Source organism: Portunus trituberculatus, chromosome 40, assembly GCF_017591435.1.
Source record: "Portunus trituberculatus isolate SZX2019 chromosome 40, ASM1759143v1, whole genome shotgun sequence".
NCBI classification, from domain to species: Eukaryota; Metazoa; Arthropoda; class Malacostraca; order Decapoda; family Portunidae; genus Portunus; species Portunus trituberculatus.
This window is the reverse complement of record NC_059294.1, coordinates 13,090,104-13,110,103: the sequence shown is the minus strand read 5'-3', so window position 1 is coordinate 13,110,103 and position 20,000 is coordinate 13,090,104. Positions and strand designations below refer to the sequence as shown.

At 40.5% G+C, this 20,000-nt stretch overlaps 1 protein-coding gene across 2 annotated transcripts in view; it reads left to right on the top strand.

The window, feature by feature from the left end:
• The window catches only part of LOC123516187 (pyrokinin-1 receptor-like), a 225,224-nt gene that overhangs the window by 106,543 nt on the left and 98,681 nt on the right, over nt 1–20,000 (top strand). For both annotated transcript variants that reach the window (XM_045275371.1, XM_045275370.1), the window contains exon 3: nt 8,249–8,321. The gene's annotated coding sequence lies outside the window, so the exon portion shown is untranslated. The remainder of the gene's footprint in view (nt 1–8,248; nt 8,322–20,000) is intronic.

Here is a 20,000-nt window from a genome sequence, read left to right as displayed (position 1 = left end):
AGCGAAAAGTGAAAAGGAGAAAAGAGGAACAAAAGAAGTATATTAGAAGAGAACTAATAATGAAGGGAAAAAACAAGAGAAATTTTTGCAGATTATTAAGTTTTTTAGTAGCTGGAAGAGAAAGAGGAGTAGGAGAGGAAGAAAGTGATGAATGAAGGAGATGTAAAGTAAGACGATTTTAGACTTCTGGGAATAGAAACAGAGGTAAAGGAAAAGAACAGTGGATCATGAAGAAAATAATAAGAAAGGCGAATTATGGAGAGAAGTGAAATGTGGTTAAGTAGGAAGAGAGAAAGTAGATGGAGGAGAAAGAGGAAAAGAAGATGATAAAAAGAAGAAAGCAAAGGGAAGAAGAGTAAGATGTGGAAAAGAGGATATAGAGAAAAGTTAAAATGACATGTTAAGAGAAAAGGAAGAAATGATGAGAAATAATAAAAAGAAATATGGAATAACACCAAGAAAAGTAACAGCAGAGGAAAAAGAAAGTGAAAAGTGAAGAAGAAAAGATAAAAAAAATGAAAAGAGAGGAAGAGAACCAAAATACAAAATGCATAAAAGAATATGCTAATTAACGTCTCTATTAAAAGTGAAGTTATATATAGCACGTTCATACTTATTAGCACAATAGACGTTTTCATAAACCTACCTTTTCACTCTCCCTTTTATCTTCTCTCTCCCTCCACTTCTCCCCCTCTCTCCTGGCTGAGCCCTTCCCTCGTGCCCAGCGCCTCCACCAGCCCGACAAGGTGCCAGAGGAGAACAAAGAAAAAGTCGCTTCCAGTAAGAAAATAAAGTTGCTGTAAACATTGGGTAAAAATGGGGATTAGAATTGGTTTGGTGAGTGTTTCTGTGGGATATTTGGGAGAAGGAGCAGAAGGAAGAGGAGCAGTAAGAAGAAGAAGAAGAAGAAGAAGAAGAAGAAGAAGAAGAAGAAGAAGAAAAAATAAAATAGCTGTCTTAAAGTGGACAGTACTGTTAACTAGTACATACTTTCCTCTATATTACCATTGAGGTTAACCCCTTCAGTACTGAGACACATTTTACCATGACTTTGAGTATGATTAGACGATTTTATTTTGCATTAGGGAGGATCAAAAGATTAATGGCAGGCGTCTTTACTATTTTAATCCCCACATAAGTTTCTGAAGCTGTGTAAAATCGCTAAATAATAACCAGGAGGACTATGAAAACGCGGCATGGTACTGAAGGTGTTAAGCCCACAGTCACTCTCTAAATAACATAATTGAAAAAAGGCGCTTGAAAATTTGAATAAGGAAGATTTCTCATATTTTCCCTGATTCTTAAAATACCCACTGCCATTTGTCACATTCCTCCTTAACCCCTAAGCACTTTGACACATATTTAGTTATCCTACACGTACATTTTTTTTATTTATATTTCTATTTATACCATGAGGGCTTTTCACGGGAATTTATGAGCTAAAGGGGATACTTCCAAACATTAATAGAAATGACAAAATCTATTCCGTTTATCATTCTTTATTTTTCCTTGTAGCTGCTTATAAAAACTCCAGAGATTGTTTTAAAACCCAGAATTGTCGCATATTGCACTGAGAAGTATTCAGTGACTTCCTAATTTCAACTAATGTAATACTCTTATCTTATCAACTACTGAATTTTTCATTTCCTCTCTCTCTCTCTCTCTCTCTCTCTCTCTCTCTCTCTCTCTCTCTCTCTCTCTCTCTCTCTCTTTCTTTCTTTCTCTTTCTTTCTTTCTTTCTTTCTTTCTTTCTTTCTTTCTTTTCTCTCTTCTCTCTTCTCTCTCTCTCTCTCTCTCTCTCTCTCTCTCTCTCTCTCTCTCTCTCTCTCTCTCTCTCTCTCTCTCTCTCTCTCCTCCGTCAGCAGTTAACCAGTCCTCAGCCAATCTTTCTCTTGGGTAAATAGAGACAATCTGGGACTATCCGCAGGTACGCCCCGCCCTTCCTCTGGACACTGACGCGGCTCAGACTCAGTGTTTCTTTGTTTTCAGCTGCTTCTTTGCCTCGAGTCTCTTGTACTGGTCTGTTACTTTCTTGTTTCCTTCAGTCACATATTGAAAAACTTCTCTCTCTCTCTCTCTCTCTCTCTCTCTCTCTCTCTCTCTCTCTCTCTCTCTCTCTCTCTCTCTCTGCCTTTTCTGTTCCCTCCTACTTGCTCTATCCTCATTTTCAATCCAAAGCTGGATGTTGCGCATACGTGCGTAACGACACCACTTGCTCTCGTGCCCACAATCTTGAATCTTCAGAATTTTCTACCATCTGGCTAAGACTTCAATGTCACTCTCTAACTAAATTCATCTGTGCTGTATACCTCTCACCTAATTCCTCTGACTATGTAAAATTCTTTGACTATTTGACTTCCAAGGTGGAGCACATCTTATCTCACTTTCCTTTTGCTGAGATCTCCATTTTAGGGATTTCAATGTTCACCACCAGCTTTGGCTTTCATCTTCTTTCACTGACCAACCTGGTGAACAAACCTTCAACTTTGCTATCCTTCATGACCTAGAGCAGCTAGTGCAGTTCCCTACCCGTATTCCTGACCGCCTTGGAGACACGCCCAACATTCTTGATCTTTTCCTAACCTCCAACCCTTCTGCTTACTCTGTTAAACTTTCCTCTCCGTTGGGCTCCTCCGACCACAATCTAATTTCCGTTACCTGTTCTATCACTCCAGTGCAGCCTCAGGACCCGCCTAAGCGGAGGTGCTTCTGGCATTTTAACTCTGCTAAGTGGGAGGAACTAAGGCAGTACTATTCTGATTTCCTTGGGATGATTATTGTTTTCATGTCAGAGATCCTTCTCTTTGTGCCGAGCGCATAACAGAGGTGATTATCTCTGGCATGGAGCTATACATTCCTCATACTTTCTCTAACCCTAAAGCTAAAAAGCCTTGGTTTAACTCTGCTTGTTCTCGTGCTGTCAATGATAGAGGCGGCTCACAAACGGTTCCGTAGCCATCCAACTGCTGAAACTCATGCCCTATATATTTCTGCCCGTAATCATGCCAAATCTATTCTCCAACTTACTAAAAACTCTTTCATCAATAGAAAATGTCAAAGTCTTTCCAATTCTAACTCCTCTCGAGATTTCTGGCATCTAGCCAATAATATCTCTAACAACTTTACTTCTTCGTCTTTCCCTCCTTTACTTCATCCAGATGGCTCTACAGCTGTCTCTTCTTTTCTAAAGCTGAACTCTTCGCTCAAACCTTTGCTACCAACTCAACTTTGGATGATTCTGGGCATATTCCTCCTACTCCTCCACCCTCTGACTACTTCATCCCTAAAATTAAAATTCTTTATAAAGACGTTTTCCTGGCCCTCTCTGGCCTTGATTCTCGGAAGGCTTACGGTCCGGATGGAGTCCCTCCTGTTGTTCTCAAAACTGTGCTTCCGAACTCGCTCACTGCCTGGTCAAACTCTTTCATCTGTGTCTCTCTACTTCTATTTATCCTTCTTGCTGGAAGTTTGCTCACATTCAACCTGTCCCTAAAAAGGTGACCACTCCAATCCTTCTAACTACCGCCCTATAGCTTTGATTTCCTGCCTTTCTAAAGCCTTTGAGTCTATCCTTAATAGGAAGATAATGAGGCATCTATCAGCTCACAACCTTCTCTCTGATTGCCAGTATGGTTTCCGTAAAGGCAGATCTACTGGTGATCTTCTTACTTTCCTAACTGAATCTTGGTCATCCTCTTTTAGGGACTTCGGTGAAACCTTTGCTGTCGGCCTTGACATATCGAAAGCCTTCGATAGAGTCTGGCACAAATCTTTAATTTCTAAACTACCCTCCTACGGATTCTATCCTTCTCTCTGTACCTTCATCTCCAGTTTCCTTTCCGATCGTTCTATTGCTGCTGTAGTAGACGGTCACTGTTCTTCCCTAAAACTATCAACAGTGGTGTTCCACAGGGTTCTGTCCTATCACCCACTCTCTTTCTATTATTCATCAATGATCTCCTAAATCTGACTCAATGCCCTATCCACTCCTATGCTGATGATACCACCTTGCATTATTCAACAGCGTTCAACAGACGCCCAACCCAACAACAATTAAATGACTCAAGGCGAGATGCTATAGGACGCCTAACTTCTGATCTTTCACTTGTTTCTGATTGGGGCAGAGAAAACCTGGTTTTGTTCAATGCCTCAAAAACTCAATTTCTACAACTATCTACTCGACATAACCTTCCAGACAACTATCCTCTCTTCTTCAATAACACTCAACTTCCCTCTCCTCTACATTAAACACACTCGGTCTATCCTTCACTAAAAATCTAAACTGGAAATTTCACATCTCTACTCTTGCTAAATCAGCTTCCAAGAAGTTAGGTGTCCTATGGCGTCTTCGTCCATTTTCTCTCCCTCCCAGCTGCTTGCTCTGTACAAGGGCCTTATCCGCCCGTGTATGGAGTATGGCTCTCATGTCTGGGGGATCCACACACAGCTTTACTAAACAAGGTGGAATCTAAAGCTTTTCGTCTTATCAACTCTTCTCCTCTAACTGACTGTCTTGATTCTTTAAGTCACCGCCGCAATGTTGCATCTTTATCTGTCTTCTACCGCTGTTTTCATGCTGTCTGCTCTTCTGAACTTGCTAACTGCATGCCTTCCCCCTCCTGCGGCCTCGCTGCACAAGACTCTCTACTTCTTCTCATCCCTATTCTGTCCATCTTCCTAATGCAAGAGTTAACCAGTATCTTCACTCCTTCATTCCCTACACTGGTAAACTCTGGAACCTCTACCTGTGTCTGTATTTCCACCTGCCTATGACTTAAACTCTTTCAAAAGAGGAGTGTCAAGACACCTCTTACGTTAACTGGACCCTCCTTTTAGATTTTTTGTTTTTCTTTCTCCTACTTTCCTCTTAACAGGGCCTGGCAACCAGCAGGATTTTTTTTCCAACACTGTTTTCCCTTGGCCAGTGCCCTTGTAATGTAAAAAAAAAAAAAAAAAAAAAAAAAAAAATTTATATAATCTGATTGTCAGCATTCTGGGAATTGATAGAGGAAGGTGGTGATGGTGGTGGTAGTATTGATGGTGGTGGTGTTGGTAATGGCAGTCTTTGTGGCCCTTACAGGAGATGAATTTTCTTCTTTTTCTCCTTCTCTCTCTCTCTCTCTCTCTCTCTCTCTCTCTCTCTCTCTCCCTTCTCTTCGTTTTCCTTTTCATTTTCTCTCTTATTCTCTTCTTCCATCGTCGTTTCCTCCTCCTCCTCCTTTAACTCCGTGGTCGTTTTCCTCCAAATCTTGCTTGATTGTAGAAATATCTCGTTGAAGGTCAGAGCGAGATAAGCTAAGACGATATCATAGACAGACTACTTTTATGCGCGGTAATGTAATGTAATGTTCTACCGTATGATGTACTGCGACCGTGGGTATTACTCCGCCACCCCACGGGACGCCGCATAAGTCTGGTCCCAACACAGCTTTGAGAGACTCACGGCTCACGCTCTGCCTGGCAATCCGCTTGCCTTCTCCTTTGACTGGTTATACTGTCCTGCACAGCCAGTCTACCTCTACAGTCTACAGTCTACAGTCACACTCCAGTTGTGTAGACTGTGATTCTACATCATCACGCTTGCTACCAAGCTTCATCTAGCCGCTACCGACTACAAGTCTCGCTCTGGCCACCGGCTAGTTCTCAAGCCTCCACGGCTACTCGCTACCAAGTCTACCAAGCTTCAATACGCTTTGTATCTTACAATAAACACAGGGAAAGGCCTCGGTGTTTCTCTTCAACCAAACCAGAAAATATTGATGGTGCCAGCGGTACCAGGACAACAAGGAGGAGGAGGAAAAAGGAGAAGGAGCAGGGAGTAATAGGTTGAAGAGAAGTAGAGGGCTTTCCAGATGCTCACGGGCACAATACTCTAAACATGAACACATGTACCATATTTTAAGATACTTCAGCGCCGCACCTCTCTCATTTTCAAAAGACTCTGGTTACACTCGTCTTTCTAGGTGTTTTATAGTTTTAATGACAAGTGGAGTAGATTTTCCAATTAACAACAGGTGAAACACTCTTGGGAACCCGATTAATCATGTCTTCGGCCTTTGAAAATGGTTATGGCGAGAGGGCACATACGTTTTTTTTTAAGTTTTTTTAAAAATTTGTTTATAGTTCCAGTAACAGATAAACACGATTTTCACATCAACAACAAGCGAATCACTTTCAAGAACCCGGTAGATAAACAAGATTTCTACATCATCAACAGGCGAACCACTTTCTAGAACCCGGTTGATCATGTCTGCGGCCTTTGACAGCAGTGAAAAAAAAGTCGGTGCGAGAGAGCAAAGAGCTTCTAAATGCTGATAAAAATTAGATGCGATGGTTGAATAATGCCAGTGCTACCTGCAGGGGACATTGCCTTCTTGTTTATGACTCGTCTTCATTCCTCTTACCTCCGCCGAGAATGCTATGTTCGTACGAGGAGGAGAAAGAAAAGAGAACCAAAAAGTTAAGAAGAAAGAATAAAATCAATATGAAGGAAGAAAAAGCAGAGGAGGAAGAGTTGGAGACGAAACTTAACGAGGAGGAGAAGAAAGAGAACAACTGAAGAAGGAAGATAAGGAAGAATGAAACACGAGGACAAGGAAGAAAAAAAGCAGAGGAGGAGGAGACAGAAGACGAAAATTCTTGAAGAGGAAGAAGAGAAGAAAGAAGACAGACAATAATAGAAGATAAAAAAAACATAACAGAAATAGCAGGAAAAAAAAAAAAAGAAGGAAGGCCAATAAAAGGAGAAAGGCACGAATCAGGAAAAGAGAAGTATTATGAGCAAGAGGTGAATGAAGATAACCAAAACGAAAAGATTCAAGAGAGAGAGAGAGAGAGAGAGAGAGAGAGAGAGAGAGAGAGAGAGAGAGAGAGAGAGAGAGAGAGAGAGAGAGAGAGAGAGAGAGAGAGAGAGAGAGAGAGAGAGAGAGAGCAGCGCCATCATTAACAATATTGTACTAGTATACCCCACTGGTTCTGAACAAGACGCCCACTGCTCAGCGCATTGTAAGAGATTATTATTGTGGCAGAAACTGAAATACTCTTGGGAAAATACGTGGGAACATTCGAATAATTACCATGGCAGGGGATTATTTATTTATTTATGAGGGAGCTCTGGCATTGGTGAACAAAAAATAGTTATGAAAAATGGGTTCTTTAAAGGTGCCAGTTCCTAAAGAGTGTAGGTAAAATAGTAAAGATGTAGTACTTTTAACTCCTTCACTGCGATATTTAACGATGCTTAACACTAAAGACGCTGCATCAAATTTTCCAGAATACCTGTATGAAAGAAAAGAGACTGAAAAGAGTAAATGAAGAGATGATCTGGAACAATAGAAAAAAAAAATGCTCTAGAGTGGCTTGTGATTTAACCCTTTCAGTATCATGACGCGTTTTCATATTCATTCTATTAACTATTTGATGATTTTATACAGCTTCAAAAAACTTATGTGGGTATTAAAATAGTGAAGACTCTAGCCATTAATGTTCTGACCTCCATAGACTCTTCCTAATATCCATAAAATCGTCTAATGAAACCCAAACACAAGGTAGAAATAAGTTCCAGTACCGAAGGGGTTAAGAAAGCACATCAAACTTAGTGGGGGGTTTAAGAGGACAAATTTTCCGTATAATTCCTTTAATACAGACACTAATGAAGTTCTGTACCCTGAAAACTCGCCGTGTACTTTAGCCTAACTTCCTGATGGCTGCTCGGGGGTATAATCTCTTCAGCTTCCTTTGATACTCTCCTCTTTCCTTTTCCTTTTCTCTATACAATCCGAAACTCAAAAGATTGGCTCGAGAAGGTCTGAAGATCGATACAAGTGAATGACCTCCGCGTCTGAATCACCTTGAGGAGCGTGACGCGGGGCAGAACGGGCTGGAGATGCCGGGGTGTGGTTGTGGTTGTTTAGAATGACGCTGGCGATGGATATGTGTGTGTGTGTGTGTGTGTGTGTGTGTGTGTGTGTGTGTGTGTGTGTGTGTGTGTGTTTTGTTTTTGTGTGTGTGTGAGAGAGAGAGAGAGAGAGAGAGAGAGAGAGAGAGAGAGAGAGAGAGAGAGAGAGAGAGAGAGAGAGAGAGAGAGCGTGTGGTGTGAGTTAAGAATTACATAACAAAAATAGAGCGAATACATTTAAATAATAGTTTCATAAGTACATATATGCCAAACATGAGTAAATATGTCTAGCTTAGTTGGTCAAACAGCCAATGGAAAGTTATATTCGTCTTTTCTTTCTTGACGTTCCAGTGGTGTGACGGAGGGTGTGCCGGTGCTCGTGTTGCCTCCGAGGACACCGTTGAGAGGATCTTAAGGACACCACGTGAGTAAAATTGTTGTTGTTGTCATTATTTAGTGGTCGGGTGCTGATCACTGCCAACTCCAAGGTTTTATTTTTAATGGTATATTTTGTCTATCTATTTTCAATTAGAATTTCTAGCAAGTGGAGTTGTGATCAAATGTGTAGTTTCAGTGAGGTGTGTCATCTCATCTCTGTAAGTGTCGATAACTTGCACAATTCTATCTGGGAATGAAGATCATGTGAATCCATCAAAAGTTTTCACAGCCTGCGTTGAGGCAGCCAACTCTTGCAGTGAAAGATTCCTCAAAATGCTGCTCTTCCTAAACTTTTCGGATTGGGACTTCATAAAATCTATTTCTTACATTTCGTTGCACTTAACCCCATGAGTACCGTGAAGCGTTTCCATATTTATTCCGCTCACTATTTAGTGATTTTGTACACCTTCAGAAATTCATGTGGGGATTGAAATGGTAAAGACTCTGGCTATTAATCTTTTAACCTCCATAGACACTTCCCATTGCAAGTAAAATCGTCTAATCGTACCTAAAAATCATAGTAAAAATGCGACTCAGTATTGAAGGGGTTAATATCAGGAAGTTCACAGGAGATATTGCAACAGTTCAGTCAATATTGGCAGCTCATACTTCGACGGATGAGGTTACTGGGAAGGAGGAAAAATCATGTTTTCCTGAAGTGACTAAAGCTGACTAAGTGTTGTTTATTTCCTGAAGAGTAAGATAACGCTGCGGATCAATGTGTTATATATGCGAGAAGAGTGATTCCATGGCTGTTGTAAATTATTCATGATGGAAATTATTTTTTGTCCTGTGATTTCATTATATCATTATCATTGCATTGTCACAATTGATACTGATGACGTTCATATCACCATCATTACTGGACCAGCAACAGGAATTCTCGTAGCAGTTCATCGCTCCGCCTGTACACCACACATGCATCTGCCCTTCCTACCCGTGCTTGCCAGATATCACCCACCGCTCCTGAAAATAACAACTCACGACATGAGGAACACACTCCTTCCTCTTCCAGATCACTGTGTTTATCATGAACAGCGTGCCTTCGACAGGCGGGCAGAGAAAGAATAACACAGGCATTAGAGAGACAGAGAGAGAAAGAATGGAAAGCGACGAGAGGTTGGTGTCCTGCCGTGGCTATTTCAAACAAGGAATATTTCACGTGTCTTACTGCCGCATTCGTGAAAAGGTTACTGTTGTGTGTTTCCTGACGCGTCAATGATAAAGCCGTACTGAGGAAGACCATTGAGGGATTCTTCTCTTCTGGTTCATGGTGCGAAATGTTTATTCTTTATGCTGAGGGTGACGACGGCGAGAGGCACGAAAAAGAGAGAGAAAGAAAGGAATACATGAAGAAAGAGTGACAGTTTATTCGTAAAGAGAAGGTAGTGGAGGAATAGCAAGAAAATAAGAAAAAGAACAAGAATAAGGTCGTAGAGGAGGAATGAAGTGCATAAAGTAACGAGAGAAAAAGAAAGATGAAGAAAAGGAAAAATGAGAATCACTATTTACAAAGAAAAGTTAAAAAAAAAAAAAAATAGAGAAATAAATGAAGACGAACAGAGTAACTTTAGGAGCTAAATTTAGAGCCGTAAAATTCCACTCTAGCAAGACCTTAAGAAGGGAAATAAGATGGATAAAAGGAGAACGAGGACAGTTACGAGAAAACAAGGGAAAAAATGTGAGAGAAATGTAATGGGATTAAAACTCGTAATTTCTCCTCCTTTTCTTGAGAGCGGAAAATTAAGGTGCATCAGAGGGAAACTTTTATGAAAAATGAGAAAGAAATAGAAAAGGCTGAAAAAAAGTATAAAGGAAAAAAAGAGGAAAAGAAATATGAGAGTCTTAGCAATAGTGGATTGAAAGTAATCTTTACTGAAGTTATTTATCAGTCTGACACACACACACACACACACACACACACACACACACACACACACACACACACACACACACACACACACACACACACACACACACACACACACACACACACACACACACACACACACACACACACACACACACACACACACGTAGACAGATGGACAGGCAAACCCAGCCAAGCTTCATCCCTAACACGCGAGGCACAATACGACCAGAGACAAATCACACAAAACTGTTCAGTGCGCCTGACTCCATAAAGCAGAATATATTGCAGGTAAGGCTGGAAAGAACACCATGCACTCATATATTTCCTTCTTTTCCACCCGAGTGCAGTACGTCGCTAAAATGATGACGTGGAAAGATGGGCAATTTCACACACACACACACACACACACACACACACACACACACACACACACACACACACACACACACACACACACACACACTAATTACGCACTTACACAGCTCGTCTGAATCTGTATTGTCGTCAGTTCTGTTTACTTTCCTCTACAACTTTGGGTCATTAACTCAAATGAAACACTTCTCAAGACGCAGCTCCGGGTAGTGTCTGTCTGCTGCCCGCATTCTCAAACCTATTAGCGTCTCATCTCGTCAGCTTTTTAACAAACTGTATTGGAAGTGATCAGGGTCTTAGGGGTCTTTCGTGATAGTTTGACCTGGATGCTGCGTGACTCATGGGAGAAGAAATGCCTCGAAAACCTGGTTGATGATAATTTGTGTAGCATGTGAAGATATTTGTAATACTAATGAGTGGTGGAACACGAGCGCTGTATTACGGTGGATAAGTTAGAGTTCAAGGTCGGTTTTGCGTTTCTGTAGTTTTTCTGTATCTTGTCTTTCACAAATATACATATAACAAATTTTTTTCAGTGCTTAATCTGAATATTTTCTGTTCTCTAATATGTTTTCTTTCAAATGTGACCTCCATCGTGTATTCTCATGAGAGCAAAGCGTGTTATCAATGCGAGCCTTCGAGCGACGACTGACTGGGGAATATGAGCGATGCTTTGGTGCTAATTGGGGGTCGTGTTTAGAATCATGTGTGTGGGCAGAGGAGGTTAGCGAGTGTAATGACCATGCTGCGAGCTTAATGGAGTAATGGCGACTCAAAGTGAGGATGTTTCGGGCCTAATTAAGCTGTGCAAACATTGGTACCTACTGACCATTACGAGAACTCAAAGGAAATCCTGTTGCGCATTCCTTTGTTGGCGTGTTGAAGGCAACTGATTGGGGGAAAGAAGGCTGGAGGGTTTAGTTATGTAGATTGCGTGTCTATGTGTGTGTGTGTGTGTGTGTGTGTGTGTGTGTGTGTGTGTGTGTGTGTGTGTGTGTGGATGTGGAGGTGAGGACGTGTAGATTATTTGTTTGAGGAGAGTGGAGGGTTGTATAGTTTGTATGTGCGGTGAGGGGGAAGAATTGGAGTGAGTGGCGTGCGTGCGTGTGTCAGGATGTGGGTGGGTAGGCATGCAGGTGTTCTCTATGTGGGCGGGGATATGTGTAGGCTTTGTATATGGGATGGAGGGAAGGGCGTGTTGCCTGTGTATATGGAATGGGATATGTACCGTATAGTGTGTGTGTGTGTGTGTGTGTGTGTGTGTGTGTGTGTGTGTGTGTGTGTGTGTGTGTGTGTGTGTGTGTGTGTGTGTGTGTGTGTGTGTGTGTGTGTGTGTGTGTGTGTGTGTGTGTGTGTGTGTGTGTGTGTGTACCATGCGTATTTTTCCCCTAGCCGTAAGGAGCTTTGGTCAGACTCTTTCTCGCCGTCAGCTCAAAGGTCGGGGGGCAAACAAAGCCAGGAAGCCAAGGGTAGCGAGCGAGGGATTTACTGACCAGCCTTGTGTTCTCCCCTCCCTTTCCCCTCGCGTGACCTCTGCAAAGGCCGGTTTCCCTTGCATCAGGCCACCTATTGGAGGTGAGGAAGGGAGGATGGCTTTAGTAATCTAGATGAAGGGAAGTGTTTACAGCGGTGACTTTTTCGTACTTTCCCTCTTATAAGTTGTCGGATTAAGCTTGATATTCACCCCCAAAATTCGACATCTTTTTTTGTTAACATTACAGGCTCTGCAAAAAATAATGTTTCCATGACTACAGAACTGAAAAGAAAGAGTAAAGAGGAATTTTTTTTTTTTATGGCACAGAACATTTTGAAAGACACCACCACAAAATATTTCTCTAAAATGTTTTAAAGTGGATATAGGAAAATATTTGTCTAGCAGTTAAAGGGTTAAGAGGCTTTGGGAGAAGTTACCTAAGATTTCAAAGTATTTTTTTTATTCCGGTGAAGTTATCTAAATTTTGAATAGGTTTCTTTATGATTAAGAAGTTTTCAGATTTTCATGAGTGCTTTTTATGACTGAAGTGATAAATTAACGCAAAGAAATTCATGATAACTATATTTATTATTTTATATCCTTAGAAAGTAATCTTTAGAGCACAAAGCGTTTAAGAATACTGGTATAAAGGAAGTTTACTATGTTGAGGTCACAGAGTAAAATTTGGTTATGACGCTAAGAAAAAAATTGTGTTTACTCTCTCTCTCTCTCTCTCTCTCTCTCTCTCTCTCTCTCTCTCTCTCTCTCTCTCTCTCTCTCTCTCTCTCTCTCTCTCTCTCTCTCTCTCTCTCTCTCCTGCAACACTGGACCAGCAATCTCGTTTCGCATCATTTAATTATCGATGCATGTTTATCTGTTCCGGTAAAACTCTCGTACATTTCCATAAAGCGAAACAGAGAGAAAAAAATAATGCCTCTCTACCTGTCCTTTCCCTTTACCTGGAGCGAGAGAGACACAAATTGAAAAATATGAAGAAAAACGTGCATTGATCATCCTCCTATTACAGTCTCTTTGTGTATTAGGTTTCTGTAATTAACAATACTAATAATGGAGATGACAGGAAAAGTTGAAAGTAAAAATAGTGCATTATGTCCAATTTTTCCCCTTTTTTTTTTTTCCAAAGCTAATACGATAATGATGATATTGGTAATGCAGTGTAAGATGAAAGTGCGCTTCGCTTTCTATTTCCCTTTTTTTATGTTTTATTTTGGAAGGGGAGACTTGATGTGATTTTCTGAAGTGTGTGTGTGTGTGTGTGTGTGTGTGTGTGTGTGTGTGTGTGTGTGTGTGTGTGTGTGTGTGTGTGTGTGTGTGTGTGTGTGTGTGTATAAATATTCGTGTTCTTTCCAGTTTTTTTTATTTATTCTTTTCTTTTTCTTTTTAGTGAGAAAACGTTTGCCTGCCGTTCGTTGTGCATTTTTCTTTATTTATTGGTTCTGTTATTTTTTTTTTCATTAAACTTTTTGATTGTTTTTTGTCCATTTTGTTTTGCTTTTTTTTCTCACCTTTTCTATTTTTCTTGTTTCGTTTTTCGTCAGTCAAGCGCTCTCTCTCTCTCTCTCTCTCTCTCTCTCTCTCTCTCTCTCTCTCTCTCTCTCTCTCTCTCTCTCTCTCTCTCTCTCTCTCTCTCTCTCTCTCTCTCTCTCTCTCTCTCTCTCTCTCTCTCTCTCTCTCTCTCTCTCTCTGAAATAAGAGCAAGTCACGCTTTATCTTATCAAATTAACTTAGGAAGACATGCAAAAATAGTAAGTAAGAGTAGGAAAGTAAAATGCATCTTGTTTTAGTTCTACTACTACTACTACTACTACTACTACTACTACTACTACTACTACTACTACTACTACTACTACTACTACTACTACTACTACTACTACTACTACTACTACTACTACTACTACTTCAGGTGATAATGGTAATAACGTTGACCTGTTGAGGAAGAAAAGACCAATAGTTTAATAATTCTAGTTCCCAGCCATATTATTTCGATAAGGCCTCGGTAAGAGACATGGAGAAACCTTAACGGTGCTCAGTATGTCTCGAACTGTTGAATATTTCTCAGATTTCTCTTTCCCTTTCCACCGATACTTATACTTGAGTCTCACATTATTGTTACTATTATTGTTACCACTACTACTACTACTACTACTACTACTACTACTACTACTACTACTACTACTACTATTCCGTTCTTGCGTTTCCTTATGGTGGTGGTGGTGGTGGTGGTGGTTATGGTGAAGGTAATAGTATTCAAACTTCATGACGCAAGTAGAAAACGTGTGGTGAGGAAGTCCAGCCATAAAACTGACAGATACTCGTAACGCAGCGAAATTGTGCGTTGTGGACTGTGATTGTATATGGTTCAAATTTTCTTTCCAGTGTGTATTTGGAATTTCCCAATCAGTGTACCAGTGTGTGTATGTGTGTTTGTGTAATTGCAGTTTTTCTGGTTTTTCTTTCTTGTTTGCATTTTGTAGTTTTTCTTACTGTCCAGTGTTTGTTGTTTTCAAAGTTTGCCTCATCTGTGTTTGGGTTCTCTGCGTTTGATTGAGGTATTTCTTTTTTTTTTCATCTGCTCTGCATTTCTGGTGTTCCATGTGGTGTTGGTGTTTCCAGTGTTTGTTTCCAGCTTTTCCTTGCAGTGTTTGTATTTCTCGTTCTTCCTTCCTGTATTTGTATTTCCTCTTTTTTCTATTCAGTGTTTGTGTTTACAGTTTTTTTTTTTTATCTGGTGTGTGTTTCCAGTTTTCCATCTGGCGTTTGTATTTCTGCTTTTTTTTCATGCAATGTTTTTATTTCCAGCTTTGAATATAGTGTTTAAAATAATAAGAAGAAATAAAACCAACATTTAAGAGGAAAGGGAGATTAAAGAAAAAAAAAAAAAAAACTCACTCACAATGCAGAGAAGCATTCCAGAAGAAATACCAAATGACAAGATTCTTTGAGCGTCTTTCATCTCTGCTTACAAGGGGTGGAAAATACGCCCGCCTCTACGGAGGCTTTTATCTTTTATCCTCTTAGTGCTCAGAGCTTCCGTGTTTTTGTTTCTTACGGTGAATTTCCCGAACTAATAGACGACATCAACAAATTCTTCAGATTCATCTATCAGGATACAAGATAAAGGATAAGATAAAGCTAGATTTGAATAAGCAGAGAAGAAGCAAAATGGTTCTTAAATAGAGTTGTAGGTGAATTGATCAGACTCAGTAATTTTGTTGTTAGTGGAGATTCAGTATAAAAGACAATGAGACAGTTTTATGGTTGAGAATTGTAGGTAAACTATAGAGGACTTACTACATACGTGAAAACCCGACGACTTCTTGTAGCATTTCCTTTATATTTTCTTACGTTCTTGTTATGTATCTTTTTATCCTCTCTGTACTGACGTAAAGGATGAACGAGCAGGAGTTTCATTGACAGCCATAAAAATCATATATCCAGGTTTGTTCAAAGAAATAGGTGTTTTTCTCAGTGGCGGCGTCATGCATTGGACTAACCCCATATCTCGTTTTTGATGAAGCAAAGCGCTATTCACTGAAGATACACGACTTACATGTGATGCATTGTCTGAGTGATAAATATGGCCTTAATTAGCAAGCACTTGGATTGGAAAGATGAAAACACAGACAAACGAAACATTTTAACACGTAATCATCTCTCCCGGAGCGTTGGCATTGTTTTAATGTTCGCGTGGATGAGATTATGGTAATTAAGTCATTAGTGGAAGATTTATATAATCCTGAATTACTCATTACCACGGGATTTATGCTGTTTCGTCATATGGAAAGTTAAGAATATATATAAACCTGCATTATGTTTGTAATTAGCTTCTCACTGCCTGTGTAGTGTGTCATGTTTGTGTTTGGAATAGGGAAGAAGGTTTTTACGCCTTTCGTTGTTTGTTTGCTCTTGCCTGCTGTTAGTCGATATGTCAGTAAAGAAGTAACAGTAGAAATGACACTAGATTATCAGAACAAACAACGAATCAAGTGAAAATGTGCTTATATTCCTATTATTAAGACCATCAAACAAGAAGCAAGAACAAATTCTAGAACTCCCTATGTGTCTGTGTCTCCAACTTCCATATGACATGACTTACTTTAACAGGAGGAGGTTTCAAGACATTTATCCCATTCCTTTGACAGCTAAGTGGGCTTTTTCTTTTTTTTTTTTTTTGTTGCTCGTGGCCGGTTTTCTCCTCTTGCATAGAAAAACAACAATGAAATATGTAAAATAAGTCAATATCATCAATCTTATATATTTATTTGTTAGTCTGTTCCTTTTTGTCTGTAGTGTACTTCTAATTCTCATATCAATAACACGAATAAAATTTCACGTATCGATATTCATTCACGATCGTTGACGTCATGCATAGTAAATGGATATCTACACCCCTCACCGATAACCTCATCTTTTCTCCCTCCTTCTCAATACTTCTCAGTTCCCTCTTCCTCTCAACCAAAAAATGTGGTATCGGGTTATATTGGTGCAAGGAAGGGGAAGAGGAAGAGAGCGTGTGTGTGGTGGAGGGAGGAAGACGAGAAGGAAGACGAGGAGAAAGAGAGGGCATGAGGGGACACTCGTGGGGATAATATGAGAGAAACAGCTGAGGAGATCGTTCAGGTGGAGATGATAGCTTCATCATATGGTGGCGACATTGTACCTCCTCCTCCTCCTCCTCCTCCTCCTCCTCTTTTTCTTCCTTTACCCAGATTATTCCTGGTTCTCTGCCAACGAAAAAAATATCGAGGGCATTACTTCTTATCTCTTTCCTATCAAATGTTCCAATGCACTTTCTCTTCACTGGGGTGGTGGTTGTTAGTGAGTGGGTGGGGAGGAGCCTTCCTGTGTGCTATCCTTTTTTTTTTTTTTTCTTACTATATGCTAGATAGTGTAATTCTCTCAAACTGTCTTGTTAGTATCTATATCTAAATGTGTTGGTGTTTTTATTGTTTTTCTCCTTCTCCTCCTCCTCCTCCTCCTCCTCCTCCTCCTCCTCCTCTTCCTCTTCCTCTTCCTCCTCCTCCTCCTCCTCCTCCTCCTCCTTCTCTTCCTCGTCCTCCTCCTCCTCCTCCTCCTCCTCCTCCTCCTCCTCCTCCTCCTCCTCCTCCTCCTCCTCCTCCTCCTCCTCCTCCTCCTCCTCCTCCTCCTCCTCCTCCTTCTTGGGTCATGAAAGAAATCTCCTTAAGGAACCATTTTCACAAGATTGTAGAATGATTAAGAATGCTGAATAAAGTAAAGAAAGGAAAGTAGTAGTAGTAGTAGTGATGGTGATGGTAGTAGTAGTAGTAGTAGTAGTAGTAGTAGTGGTGGTGGTGGTGGTGGTGGTGGTGGTATTATAATGGGGAGGAAATAGCTAGGGTAAGAATTCAAAAAAAGATGCAATTGAAGAAGGAAATGGTGTTTCGGGCCTTGATAAAACATGGACACTGAGCAGGAAGGAATATGCATAAAAGAAGAAAAGAGGAAAAATTGAGGTTAAGAAAATACGATTATAAACTTGAAAAATATTATACAAAAGACGATCATAGAAAACGGCGCGAAATAAATAAATGATCAAGGAAAGTGGGAAAGTAAAGGAGAAATATACAATGGAAATAAATGAATGAAATAAAGGAAAGACAAGGTAACAAGGAAATAAAACGGTAAAAGAGGAGGGGAAAAACAAATTATTGGAAAAGTAAGCACAAGTGAAGATAATCGCAGGAACAATGAACCATAGAAGAGGAAGGAAAGGAGGGTGGAACGAAGGAAATAAAAGCGAAAAAGGATACAGAGAGAGAGAGAGAGAGAGAGAGAGAGAGAGAGAGAGAGAGAGAGAGAGAGAGAGAGAATTGGAATGTTACGTAATGGAGTCGAAAAAAGATAGGAAAGAAATGGACAAGGGAAATACACTGAATGATAAGAATATTGCAAAATCGAATAGAAAGGATGTCAAAGAAAAAAAAGGATGCACAGGCGGGAAATGAGATTAAGATTGCGGGGAAAAGAACGAAAGGGGAAAAAAATGAAAAGAAATGTAAGAGATTGGAAGAGGAAGGAGAAAAGTTAGTTACAGCAAATTAGATGATGATTAAAGTTGGAATGAAAAGGATGACGAGAGAAGAATGAAAGAATGAGAAAGAGATTGGAAAGAAAAGGAAAGAAAAAGAAAACGGAAACTATTGGAAGATGTTACTCGCAGGAAAGAAAAAAGATAACATTTGTAAAGAAAGATGAATGGATGAATGAGAAGAAAGTAGAGAATGATAAAAGTCAGCAATGGGAAGGAAATTACATAAAGAGAAAGTAAAGAGAGAGAGAGAGAGAAAGTAAACAATGATAGAAGAGCAAAAATAAGAAAAAAAAGAGAAATAAGGGGAGATGAAAATGAACAGGGGAAGCACAAAATGACTGAAGGAAAAATATATAACTAAAAAAAACCATGTGGAATGAAAGTGGAAGAGAGGAAAATAAACGTAAAAAAAAAAAAAAATAGTTAACAAGGTTTGGAAGGGAACAAATGTAAAGTGAGAGGTCTAACGGAGGTGAAAATGGAAGAGATTACAGACTTTATTTGGTGACCCTCTAAAAATGAAACTCCCTTTATGCTTTCTCCTTTATATCTCTCTGCGTCCCTCCCTTCATCTCCCATCCCTTCCTTCGCTTCCCTCGTTTTATCTTCCATCGAGTCCTGGCGTGGATTGGAGAGGAGGGAAGAGGAGGAGAAGAGAGTGGGTGGTGGAGGCAGGGAAGGGGTGGAGGAAAGGATTCGTGTTGGTAGGAGAGGAAGGTGAGGGGAGCGGGAGGGGAGAAATAAAGAGAAAGGGAGAGGAGAGGATGGAGGAGGGGAGGAGTACTGGGAACGGGAGAGAAGGGGGAAGTGGTGGCAGTGAATAGGAGAACGGAAGGAGAAGACTAGAGAGGAGAGGGAAGGGAGGGATAGGAGAGAGAAGGAGCAAGGGAGGAAAGAGAAAAGGAAGATTGACAAGGGAGACAGGGGCAATACAAGGGAGGACGCGTTAGGAAAGGGGGGAGAACCGTGTCTTTCTGCTGTATTTTCTTTTTCCCTTTTTGTGGTGCTTAGCGGGGTGATGGGTGCCGGAGGGCGGTGGGAGGTGTGGATCGACAGTGTGTTTTTTTTGTGTTGTTCTTGTTCCTTCTTGTTTTTCTTGTTCTTGTTCTTGTATTTCCTCTTGGTGTTCTTGTTTTCGTTTTCTTTGTTGTTGTTATTGTTGTTGTTGTTGTTGTTGTTGTTGTTGTTGTTGTTGTTGTTGTTGTTGTTGTTGAATCTGTTTTGTTATTCTTGGTCATGTTCTTTTAGTCCTTCTTGTTCTTCTTCTTACTTTTATTAATTTTTTCTCATCATCAATCTCCTTTTACTCATTCTCCTCCATCACCATTACCAGCACCACCACCACCTCTTACCTCCTATCCCATATCCTCCCGCCTCCTATTTCCCTTCCTCCTCCTCCTCCTCCTCCTCCTCCTCCTCCTCCTCCTCCTCCATTATCTTTCCATCTCTTTAAATGACAACCATAATTCACCTGGAAAATTAGATTTATTCAGTAATAAGTTCCATAAATCTGAATCCCGGGACAGGTCTTTGCTGTGTTGCCATTTCGACAACAAAAGCGACACAAGCCATCGCGGGAAACTCACCGTCAAGGGAGCCGCCTAATCTTGTTAAGAATTTGGTGTTCTCTTCTTAATTTATGTCTATTTTTTCAGTGGTGTTACCTTGCATTTCAGACATTCTTCTTCCTTCCTCCTTCTCCTCTTCTTCTTTTTCCTTCTCTTCCTCTTCCTCCTCCTCCTCCTTTTCCTTCTCCTCCTCCTCCTCCTCCTCCTCCTCCTCCTCCTCCTCCTCCTCCTCCTCCTCTTCTTCTTCTTCTTCTTCTTCTTCTTCTTCTTCTTCTTCTTCTTCTTCTTCTTCTTCTTCTTCTCTC